Raw genomic sequence first — 12,152 nt, forward strand, 5'->3', positions numbered from 1 at the left:
ATGGTGTCACTATCAATCTGACAACTGTAAATTTTTTTCTGTTTTGTTTTTTTTTTTTTAGGAAAGAGAGGAAGAGAGTGGGAAAGAGAGGAGAGAAAAAAAAAAATCAATGTGAGAGCAAAACTCACATCATCTATTGGCTGCCTCCTGCACGCCCCCTACGGAGGGTAGAGCCCACACCCTGGGCATGTGCCCTGACTGGAAATCGAACAGGCAGCCTTTCAGTGCATGGGGCAATGCCTAACCAACTGAGCCACACTGGCCAGGGCAAATTTCACTTCTTAAATTGCTCCTTGAAAGAGTAAGTTATATTGACGGTCTTAAAAACTTTATGTCTACTAACTTCATTTTTTAAAGTATGAACTTAAAAATGTATACACGGGCACATGTGGGAGAGTAGTAAAGATAAGCCTTTGTGGCTAAGGACCACAGAAGGCCAATATTTTATTTTCAAATCGGTATAAAAGTTTGTCCTGCCCATTTGAGGCCTGAACTAAGAAATCTGAGTAACGTGGGGAAAAATCACTTACTTACACCAAAGGTAGTGGCAGTAGAGGTCTGGTGGTGATGAGAAGGGCAACACAAAAAGTTACAATTGCAAGCCTTCAAGGAGTATGCACATTGTCATTACTCTTCATGACCTTCAAAATAAATAGATCTCCAGCAGAACGGAAAAGCTGCACTTGCCATGCCCTCCTCCCCCTTCAAACAGCCCAAATTCACACAGCAGGAGGGCATCTTTTAGGAGACATACGGGTTTCAGCTGTATGGAAAAGGTCAATGTACATTTTGATTCCTAAATCATTTCAAACATGACTAGACATTCTTATCATAAGGATCCACAGCACCCCATTCCTCTCTAAGCCTTAAATTTCTCATCTATGGGATAGGATGATCTCACATTCAGATGCTCTATAAGGGCTCTATTTATCCCAGCCTAGTTCAATGAGGCTGAGCTGTAGGAGGCATAAGTAATGAGAATCAGAAGAGAAATTATGGCCAAGGCGGCTCAAATCTCTAACAAAGGGAAATAAGTGCAAGCTCCAGAAAGGCCAAGTGCCAGTCCACATCACACAAAGGCATTTGCCAGAACAACAAGCAGATTATAGCCCAGCAGTGTACCAATAGTCTGCAGGCTGTCACAATGAATGCAAACATATTTCTTGGGGGCAAAATAACAGGCTGCACAAATTTGTAACTATGTTCTAGAGGGGAAAAAAAATGACTCTGAAAACAACATATATTTTAAAACTGCTAAAATATCATCCAGCACAGTTCCAAGTTGAAAGAATTTCTTTTTAAAAAGTAAGTTAGTGAGCCCTGGCCAAGTGGCTCAGTTGGTTGGAGCATCATCCCGTACACCAAAAGGTTGTGGGTTAGATTCCCAGTCAGGGCACATACTTAGGTTATGGGTTCAATGCCCAGTCATGGTGCATACAGGACCAACCAATCGATGTTTCTCTCACATGGAGTTTCTCTCTCCCATTCTCTCTCAAAAAAAATTAAAAAGTTAGTGATTATACAAGTTTATCACATAGTACACCCCAAGGTTGGCCTGAATCATGCTCATGGTTACTTAATCATCATCCACAGACCATATACTACCCAAGAGTTTGTAGGAATTAAAGTGGCTTTTGGCCTGGAAAGAATGCCTATAGTCCACCCCACCCAGATAAGTAGACAATGACAAAAAATGGTCTTCCCACAAGATTCCCAATAATCAATGCATAGATCTGTGTCATACACATCAAAGCCAATGCTTACTTAAGAGTATTTTTTTAATTATCAGAGAACAAATTACTTCACTCAGTAAAACATCTGACACAGTATACTATTATATGTCATCGATGTGTTGTTCCACTTATTTATGCATTCAGTGGTTGCTTCTTTTATGTGCACCAACCAGGAATTGAATCTGCAACCTTGGCCTCTCAGGACAATGCTCTAATCAACTTAGCTACCCGGCCAGGGCTCATTTTCCTTTTAAATGTTTTCATTCTTTCTACATCTTGCCTATGGTAGACAACATGAATTAACGTTAATGTTAACTCTACATAACTGAAGCTTTCTATTAAATGGTCATATGTGCTATTTAAACTGTACAGAAATTTTCTTCCAAAACTAAACTCCAATAACACAAATAAGCAAAAGCTAGGTCTTCTTCTACCTCTGGAAAAAAACAAAATCTGAGAGTATGTGATAATGGGGTGAAAATGCCAGATATGTTTATCACCATCACTATGAAAGAATAAGAGTTATTATCATGGAGTTAGAAGCTCAGGTAAAATTTTAAAAACTTTTAAAGAGGCCAGAAAACCAGAGACAACATTAAGTTGGCACTCAGGAAAAATGATAGAGCCTTTAGGCAAGAAGGCATTTTTTTCCCCTACTCTTGGCATCACTAATTAATGATGGATGATGGAAATTCAGGGACCTTATACTCTGGTTTGAAGACTCCAGAATCTTCTGTGAAATTAAAAACAGGCACTTCCTTATAACCTAATTGTGTCATGAGATGTCTCAAGGAATAAGTTTACAAGTTGTATTTTAGTTTCTATACAGATGAGTATTGAATTTTAGACCCAGGGTATTTATGGAATACCAGACAGATGAACAGAGAGGAGGAGGAGAATGGAAACAAGTTGGGGGTGGGTAGGCATATTACTACCATAAAGCAATTTGTTCAGTTCTTTTCTGATCCTTTTTAAAAAAAAAAACAATAAGTACGGGTAATACTTCAAACACACACACACACACACAGAGAAGTACACATGTACATACATCCCTACATTCCAATATGATAGAAAGTATGAAAGATCTGGACAGTTCTAAATAAGATATGTGCCTCCCAAATATAGTGACTCCTCAAGGAAGACTTCCTTTCCTTAAACTTTATTTGGTTGCTCTTAGAATTTGTTTACATTCCCAGAAACAGCCTGTACAGTGTGGCTCAGTGGTTGAGCATCAACCCATGTACCAAGAGGTCACTGGTTCAATTCTCATTCAGAGTACATGCCTGGGTTGTGGGCCAGATCCTCAGTGTGGGGCATGCGGGAGGAGGCCCATCGGTGTTCTCTCTCACACTGATGTTTCTATCTCCATCTCTCTCCCTTCTCCCTTCCTCTTAAAATCAATAGAGGAAAAAAAAACTACAAACATGCAAACATGTAACATATACCAGATACTCCTCCGGCCATTGCAGGCATAAAGATAAATAAGGACTTGCCATCTCTGAGGGCATTTAGGGACAAATTTTTTAAAGGCTTGACTGTCAAATCAGCATAGTCTACTCAGTGACGATTGCCCAATTCCCACCTCACCCAAACACACTCAAGAAAAAGTCACACACTGATGATGACTCTACACCTACTCTGTAGATGGGCTTTCAGCTATGGGACAAAACTGCCATGGCATTTTATGAAGATTACACTTCTTAAAAGGATGTCTTTGCAAGTGAAAGCAATTGAGCCGAAAGCAAAATAAAACATTCTTGCTTGATATTTACCTTATTCCAAGGAAACAAACAAAAAACCCACTTATTATTACAATCTCCTCTTTAAATTTTTAATAACAGACATGAACCAAAATCTCTCCCCTAGCAAGTCATTTAGGTCACTGCCTTCCCTCCTTAGCCTCTCCTTTAGATCTTTTCTAGCTGACCCCCACCCCATCCCAAGCATAAAAATAAAAGGGGAGGAGAGAGGAAGGGAACAGAAAGAAGCTATGGGCTGTGGTAGTAAGAACACTCTACTCCCATCTTAATCGCAACAATGTGCACTGCATTCAACTGAGCTACTAAGCAGGCTAGTGAGGTACTGGCATCAAGGAATGTTCTGCATAAGAAGCCATACTGAACAACCCACACACACAAATGGCTGTCACCACCTTCACAAGCAAGTGATGTGACTCCAAACCCTCACAAATCCAGCATGTCTGGAGAACCAGGACTGTGTTTCCAGGAAGGTCAGGTACCACTGAAAACATGAGTTGTTTACATCTGTCCTTTGTGAGTGTAAAAGGCAAGAAAGGCAAAAGCACGTGACAAAGACGTTCATATTTAAAGACTAGGAAGAGCTGTGACATAGGAGGAAGGGAAGAAACTGGTTGGTACTCAGTTTCCGTGGCAACCACAAAGCATGCTAGACCATAATTTGCATGGGAGATGAAGTGATATCCCCTGCAATCAGATCTCTAGGTAACAGAAAGAGGAAATGGCCACAGCAGTAATGAAACTACCTCCAAGGAAGTTCTACTCATTTTCCTTATGCAAATAAACATGGCAGATCTGTGAGCTTACCTTAAAGCAAATTATGGGGCAGATGCCCATTCCTACAAGTGTCTAAAAATTCGTCCTCAGCGACAACTAATGACCAATGAAATCAAAGGTGGTTTGCCAATCTTTTTCCCTGCATAGAACACACATGCTCTGGGTAAACCCCATGTTTCCTGTTCCTTCCTTCACACTCAAAACCATGGGCACTGACCTCTTAGGACCATGGTGTGTGTTTATGCAGAAGAAGTGAGCATCCACACAGACTTTTCCAGACAGAATCCCAAATCTAGCAGAAAAAACATCTTGTTAAAAGGAGCTCAGTTTGGTCTGGCCGGTGTGACTCAGTGGTTGAGCGTCGACCCATGCACCAAGAGGTTACCAGTTTCCCGGTCAAGACCCAGGCCCAGGTTGGGAGCCCACTCCCCAGTGGGGGGCATGCAGGAGGCGGCCAATCAATGTTCTCTCTCATCGATGTTTCTGTCTCTCTCTCTCTCCCTCTCATTTCCTCTCTCTCAAATCAATAAAGGGGGGGCGGGGAGTTATTTTTAAAGGAGCCCAGTTTCACTAATGAAAAAGTTTCATACACAATTCCAGGAAGTTAACATTAACAGTAAATTTCAAGATAAACTACACACAGCCAAAAATAGTGGCCAGAAAAGATACATCTCGCCTTGCTTTAGATGTCTACACAGTATTACTCCACATACATCAAAGGTGCGACCCTAGCCCAAATTACCCAGGCCAGATATGTGATGCTTTAACACACACTTAACTTCCATGATAATTTTAAAACTCAAGACAGGATGGAGCCAGTGTAAATTTATACTAAAAGCCTTCTGATCAAAACCAGAAAACAACAGTGATAGCTTTCAAATAGCACAGTCCTCCCGAATTCCTCTTAATTAGCCAAGAACCTCTTATGTTTAAAGCCAACTCTTCCTTTGATATAAAAAAAAGAAAGAAATGAAGATTTGGCCTTGTTTTTCAAAAGTGAAGACAGGGGCTCTCCTGTTCCTTTTTATAATAGAAATCAGCTAATGCTGTCTTTCACCATGTAGTCAACAAATATTCAGTGCCTCTAAGCACATCTGGGCTTAGGCTGATCTGGGGACCACTGCTAAAGCATATCAGGCTTGCCCTGGCCGGTCTGGCTCAGCATTTAAAGCATCAGCCCTTAGACTGAAGGGTATCAGGTTTGATTCCTGTCAAGGCCACATACCTTGGTTGCAGGTTCATCCTCAGCCTGGTCAGGGTAGTGCAGGAGGCAACTAATCAATGTCTCTCTTTCTCTCTTCCCCGCCCGCCCCCTCCCTCCCTCCCTCTATCTTAAAAAAAAAAAAAAAGTTAATGGAAAAACATCCTTAGGTGAGGATTAACAATAAACAACAACAACAACAAAAGAAAGAAAGCATACCAGGCTCCTATCTAGTGCTGAGAGGTTATTTCCTTTAATTCTAAAACCCACTTGGGTTGTTGGTAATTCCAAGTCTGCAGAGCTAAGCTGGTCCAAATGAAAGCCTGCACAGGCCCCAGCCCACGACACAGTCCCTGTAGACCCTGTCACCAGAAAGAGATGGTGACAGCACGTGTGGTGCAGCCTGCTCTCACTTACCATCAACTACAAGAAGACTGTGTCAATTCTGAGGCTTCTACAAGACAGAAAACTGTACTGGGACCTGTTAATTTTCCATCAACAAATATCAACTAACCCTTATCTCTTGAGCTCACCATACTGGTAAAGAAGAGTTATTAAAAGTAAACCCTGCTCCCTCTCAGCCCTCTGGTGAGGTTAGGCAGATAATGCTCTGAAACACACCAGGTCCTCCAGAAGCGGCCTGCACAAAGAACCACTTCAGGGCTCAAGGCTCAGCACCACCCACATATAACCAAGAGGCTTAACCTAGCTCTGCAGGTCTCCCGCTGTGGTGGTCTCCTCCCATGGGCAAGAGGCCCAGCCCCCAAGATGCTCATCATCTTATCAATGCATCTCCCCAGCATCCAGCTACCAGGTTGATAGAGCCCCAGGCACTGGGCCTGTCCCTCATAGTTATTTTGGCTGAGGAGCCAGCAGCTGGCTCCCATCACGCTATCCGCTGTCCAGAAGTCATGAGGAAATCCACCATGGAACCTAGAGTACAATAAGAGTAAAAAGAGTCTCCTCTTCCTTCACTCTCATTTACCTCCCACAGAAGGAAAAACCAAGTCACATGTCACCTTACTGTAGATGCCCTAACTTTCCTAGACACTCCCTAGTTATTCGACCTCTGCATCCCACAGAGGTCATGTCACATCTTCTATGGCACTCTCCACACTGCATCTGACATTATTTGCTCCTGTTTCTTCTCCCTGGAATGGAGATTTCCTGTACCACAAAATCAGACTTAAAAAATAATATTCTAGATCCATCCCAGCAGTATCTAGCAAACAACTGGAAGTTTGATGAATAAATTAGCACCCCTGGACACACCTTCCTTGAGGGTCCCACTCCTTACTCTGAGAGTTACATAAATGGGATCACTTTGACCAGCCCTCAGAATTCTCAGGACTCTCAAAAAATATCTAAAAATATATCACTTCCATCTCTCTTCATCATCAGTACTCCACAGTGGTTCTTCACTAATCTACTCAAGGTGAACAGAGACCATTTACCGAGCTTTAGCTCTTGGGCAAACTGCAGTCATCTGTGCTTTACTTTTCTCATCTATAAAATGGGGGTGGATAATAAAAGACCTAAGCCCAAGGGTTTGCTGTGACAATTTAATGGGCTAATATATGTGAAGAATTTAGAACAGTGGCTGGCATACCACCATGTAAGTATGTAAGTGTTTATCACAGCCACTTGACAAAGGTTCTTTTGGGGGGCTGACTCTCACATAGAGAGTTAAGAGAAAAAACAGATTCAAACTCAGTCTATATGATTACACCTTTAAAATTTTTCTCCTTCCCCACAATTTCTAATCAGAGACCTCATTATAAGATTGTGCCAGAAAAACACGTTCCACCTAAAACCATCTAATTCTGAGGATCACTCAGGGATGTCTCCCATGTTGGTGTTATCTGCTTTGAGATCAGGAAGGAGGCTGCCAGGTGTGGCTCCAAAACAGTCTACAGAGCCTGTGTGCCACCCAGGGACTCGGAGTCACTCCAAGAGTGTAGTGAACCTCATGTATACCAGGGCCTTGAAAGGCTGTCCACCTGTCTCAAGAAGATTGTCTCATGGACTGTGTGGGAGCCCCCTGTACTTGGAGTGACCTGTCTATTCCTGGCAGGTCAGGTGGCTCTGAGGCCCCAGGCCTGGCCCTCTTTCTGGGGATATATCTACTGCACAGTGCCAGGCAAGAGGCAAAGTCAGGAACGTGGGCTCAGAAGGCTAGGCAACATGCCTTGGTCATGCTACCTGGAAGGAGGGAAGACTGATTCCTAGAAAAGGAGAGTGAAGCAACAGAAAGGCTCTCCAAGGAGAGGAAGTGCCTGAGAAAAACACATAAGGAGACTCCACCCGAGGACAAGGAACATGGAAAGGGACAGCAAGCACACTGCCAGGAGCCCTGACACTATGGGCCTCACCCTATCTCCAACATGTCTATAAGGAAGATGAAAGTCCAGAGAGTCAAAGAGTAGAGATGAGAAACGACAGCCTTCCCCCAGCTCCTTCATCACTGATATCCAATTGAGGGTAAAATGCAGGCACTTTTAGCCCAGGGTACAGTCAACCACACAGAGGCACCTCTCGGCCCTAAATTCCCAGTCTGCATAGCTAACAACATGCCTTTGCTTCAGCTAGAGGCTCAGGGTAGAGGTTGGAAAGACAACATTCCAAAAGAGACCTGCAGCCCATCCTACCATTAAGCCAAACAAGTCTACCCATGTATGTTCCAGCTTAAGTTTGTTCAATCACCTAGGAACCTCTCTGCCATCCACTTTCATATTCTTCCTTCTACAATGTCAAACTCCACCGCCAGCTTTAACCTTCTGGACTTCACTCTTCTAACAATTGCATTCCACCACCCCCACCCCCACCCCAAACCACCCAGACCTCAGCTCTCTTTCCTCTGATAGGTGGCTGGGTTGCATAATTAGGCTTACAGCCCTGGCCAGTTTGACTCAGTGGTTGAGCATCGGCCTGTGGACCAGAGAGTCCTGGGTTCGGTTCCTGCTAGGGGCACGCACCACAAAAATAAATAAATAAATAAATAAATAAATAAATAAATAAATAAATAAATAAATAAGTAAGTAAGTAAGTAAGTAAATAAATAAATAAATAAATAAATAAATAAATAAATAAATAATAGTCTTACATAAAGGGAGCTGCCAGGTACCGTTCAACACTATTCTTGTACATAGTCAAGTAGAAAGAAGACATAGATGGACTTAACAAGATGCTTCACTAACTAGAAAGAAGGATCACTTCCTGTAAACCAAAACAATGCAAAGATTGTTTTGTAAGCCCCAAATCATGCCACATAAGTAATAATCTGCCAAGAATTAAAATTCCAAGACAGGAAGGGGCAATGGGATATGCTATAAACCTCCCATAAATAATTTCATGTGCACCCTGGCCGGTTTGGCTCAGCGGTTGGAGTGTTGGCCTGCGGACCAGAGAGTTCCGGGTTCAGTTCCCGCTAGGGGCACATACCAGAAAAAAAACAAAAAATGTTCATGTACAAAAGCAGTCAGACATTGTGTTCATTACAGCTGTTTCCTTGGCTCTACAGATAGTCATGGACAGGCTCTATTTCACCATGGGGGGCGGAAGGTTCTCTTCATAAAGACAATCAGTACCTTGGGGAGGGGAGGGGAGGGGAGCGGAAAGAAAGGGAGGGAAGGAGAAGGGAGGGGTGGGGGAAGGACTCCTGAGAATTACCAGAGAGGTCTGAACAGAAGTCTGACAGATTTGGCTGCAGGGAAAAAACCTAAAAATGAGTGGGTGAGTGGCATGTGCCTTCCAGCAGTAAACAGAAAGCACATGTGCTTCAGCCAGTGAGAACCTCTGGCACAATCAGAAATGCTCTCATAGCTCTCTGCTATCCAACTTGAGTCATCTGTTCCCTGTTTCACCTTGGTCACCATTTATCAAGGTTAAGGTATACAGAGCTGAGGGATACAGACTCCTCTCCCAAACTTGAACAGCCGGAAAGGTGACGTAGATCTGTAAGCAGGCACCATGAGGTAAATCAATCCTTTCACCCTTCAAAACCCACTAACTTGTCAGCTAAACAAAAAGTGAAATAAAAGGGTATTGTCCCAGAGGGACTAGAAACAACCCACTGAAATCACAAAGTAATCACAGATCTATTTGGAACAGCCACCTGAAATAGAATAGTCAACCAGATGCTAAGTGTTCTCATATTGAGGATAAATATCTTTCCCCAGTGCCCTTGTTCATGAAAAGCATGACCTCTAACCTCTAATTCTGGAGGAATCCAGAGATGTTTTCACAAGCAAAATGTGCTTTGATCAAGATAAGTTAAGTAACATTTTCCCCCTTTCTATCTACTGCTTGGTTTAGAATGAAGAAAATAATTTTGTCTATTTCATTAAAGAAGGAATACAAACCCTGGAAGAAAAGAGAATATTTGTAGAATTATATGATCTGAGCACCACACACAGGTGCTCAGCTGAGGGGGTGAGTGGGGTTGTGATCTGCCACATTCCACTCACCAAGTCAGGTACTGCTGGCCTCAAAGGAGCGCCCTTCTGGAATCTGTCTGCCTAGGAGGTACATGAAAGAATAAGACCTACATCTGATACCCCCAGTGGAAGGTGATGTGGTATAATGGAAAAGTCTCGCATTATAGGTATGAAGACTTGGGTTCAAATCCTAACTTTGGTACTTATAAGAAATGTGTTGTTGGTAAGGTATATTAAACATTTGCTGACTCGGCTATAAAACAAGAACAATAAAACCTTCCAGGCGTTTCTTGAAAATTATGCTAAGACTTATTAGCACAGTGTGTTATATTACTAAGAGGCAGTTCTTTTAGAGACAGAGGTTCTAGAACTTCTTGCTCTTCCGTGGAGTGAGATGTCTTCTATTTATAGATCATAGTTTCCTTAGTTTGAAATTGTCTTTTTTATTGCATTAGGACAACGCAATTCACAGTTTTCTCTTTTAACGACTAACAAGATTGAATGAGCAGGTTATGACTATGACTATGATAAAGTGCAAACATGCTACAGTAGCCCCTCCTCATCAGCAGGGTCTATGTTCAGGGAATACCTAAAACCATGGGTAATACTGAACCCTCTATACACAGTATATTTTTTCCTGTACATACATACAAACCTTTTCACTTAGGAAACTCAGATATGCTCTTCAGCATATATGAATTGCCAGCATCACCACTCTTGCAAGACAGCACGAGGTTCTGCCACTTGACTCAGAATGGCACACAATTTAAAACTTATGAGTTGTTTGTTTCAGAAATTTTCCATTTAATGTTTGGACCATGGTTGATAGCAAATAACTGAAACTACGTATCAGGGGAACTACTGTAGTTACATTTCCTGGTGGTATGTTTTGCTCCCCCTCACTTAGCATTCAAAGAACAGGTAGAGACTTTTGCTTCTAAGACAGTAATAGAGACAATTCCTGTCCAAAATCCACACTAGACAATGGACATCACATAACAAAGCACTGTTTCCCAAGAGGAGGAAAGCAGCGATTGCTCTGCTTACTACTGGAGTTTCCCGGCCGGGCACAACAAGAAATTCAAATGGGGTCTAGAGCAGGGGTGGGGAACTTTTTTTCTGCCAAGGGCCATTTGGATATTTATAACATCATTTTCAGGCCATACAAAATGTACAACTTAAAACGTAGCATGCTATATTTGATCAAACATTTAATTAACTCACCCCTAATGTGATGGCTGAAACTGCTTCTCTTTGGTGAGGCGTGTGATGTTAAATGGTATTGATTTCACAGGCCTTATAGGGCCTGTGAGTCGGACATTCCCCAACCCTGGTCTACAGGAATCTGAGTTGAGGAGAAGGAGTTAAGAGTTTGGGGAGGCCAGGGATTGCACAGAATCTGTCGGGCAGAGTACAAGAAAGCAGAGTGTCAAATGGAAAAGTCTGGATCTGCTGAGGGTCCTCCTCAAGTACTTGCTGTGTGTGAAGGAACTACCCAAGGAAGCACACAACAAGAAAAGGTTAAGGGAACAGTCCCTGAATCCACACAGAGCCAGCAACAGTGCCCCTACACCTGCTGGCCAAAGTGGTAAACATCAGGATTCACAGGGCAAAGCAAAGTCCTCATCTGAGTTTTACCTGCGTAGTGAGAAAACTTTAATCCTACACCAAACAGTGTTCTGGCCCTATCTAACAAAGCTGAAAGCCAAGACCCAAAAGGATCAAACTGCTTCCTAGTAACTTAATCATACCCTAGAGAAATGGTCAAAAACAGGTAGAGAAATACAAATATATCCAGCACCCAACAAAGAAATATGTATAATGCCTGGCATCCAGTAAGAAATTACCAGACAAACAAAACAGCCAAAAGACCATATTGAGGAGGGACATCAATCCAAACTGAACCATAAATGACAAAGATGACAGCATTAGTAGACAAACGTATTAAAACATATATTGTAACTTTTTCCATATGTTCAAGAAAGTAGAGCAAGTCACAACATATTAGGAGAGACACTGAAGATAATACAAAGATCAAAATCTTAAAAGATAGAAACAATCTCTGACATTAAAAAAGTACATGTCCACAGATTTAGAGCAAAAACTACTTAAAATGCAACACAGGGGGAAAAAACAGACTAGAATAACATTAACAGGGCATCAGTGACCTGTGGGACAACTTCAAGGAGCCAAATATATGTACAACTGAAATCCCTAAACGGGGAGAAAGGAACATACCAAAAAAAAT

The 12,152-nt window shown here is 42.2% G+C and overlaps 1 protein-coding gene across 12 annotated transcripts in view; it reads right to left on the reverse strand.

Annotated features, from left to right (window-relative positions):
- Positions 1 to 12,152, reverse strand: part of JARID2 (jumonji and AT-rich interaction domain containing 2) — a 266,545-nt gene that overhangs the window by 88,380 nt on the left and 166,013 nt on the right. Inside the window, exon 1 of one of the 12 annotated variants that reach the window (XM_036257249.1) lies at positions 4,485 to 4,578. The exons of the other annotated variants lie outside the window; for them this stretch is intronic. The gene's annotated coding sequence lies outside the window, so the exon portion shown is untranslated. Of the gene's footprint in view, positions 1 to 4,484; positions 4,579 to 12,152 lie in introns of those variants that run through there. 12 annotated transcript variants of the gene reach the window in all.

The sequence above is a fragment of the Molossus molossus genome, unplaced genomic scaffold, assembly GCF_014108415.1.
Source record: "Molossus molossus isolate mMolMol1 unplaced genomic scaffold, mMolMol1.p scaffold_m16_p_12, whole genome shotgun sequence".
Taxonomy (NCBI): Eukaryota; Metazoa; Chordata; class Mammalia; order Chiroptera; family Molossidae; genus Molossus; species Molossus molossus.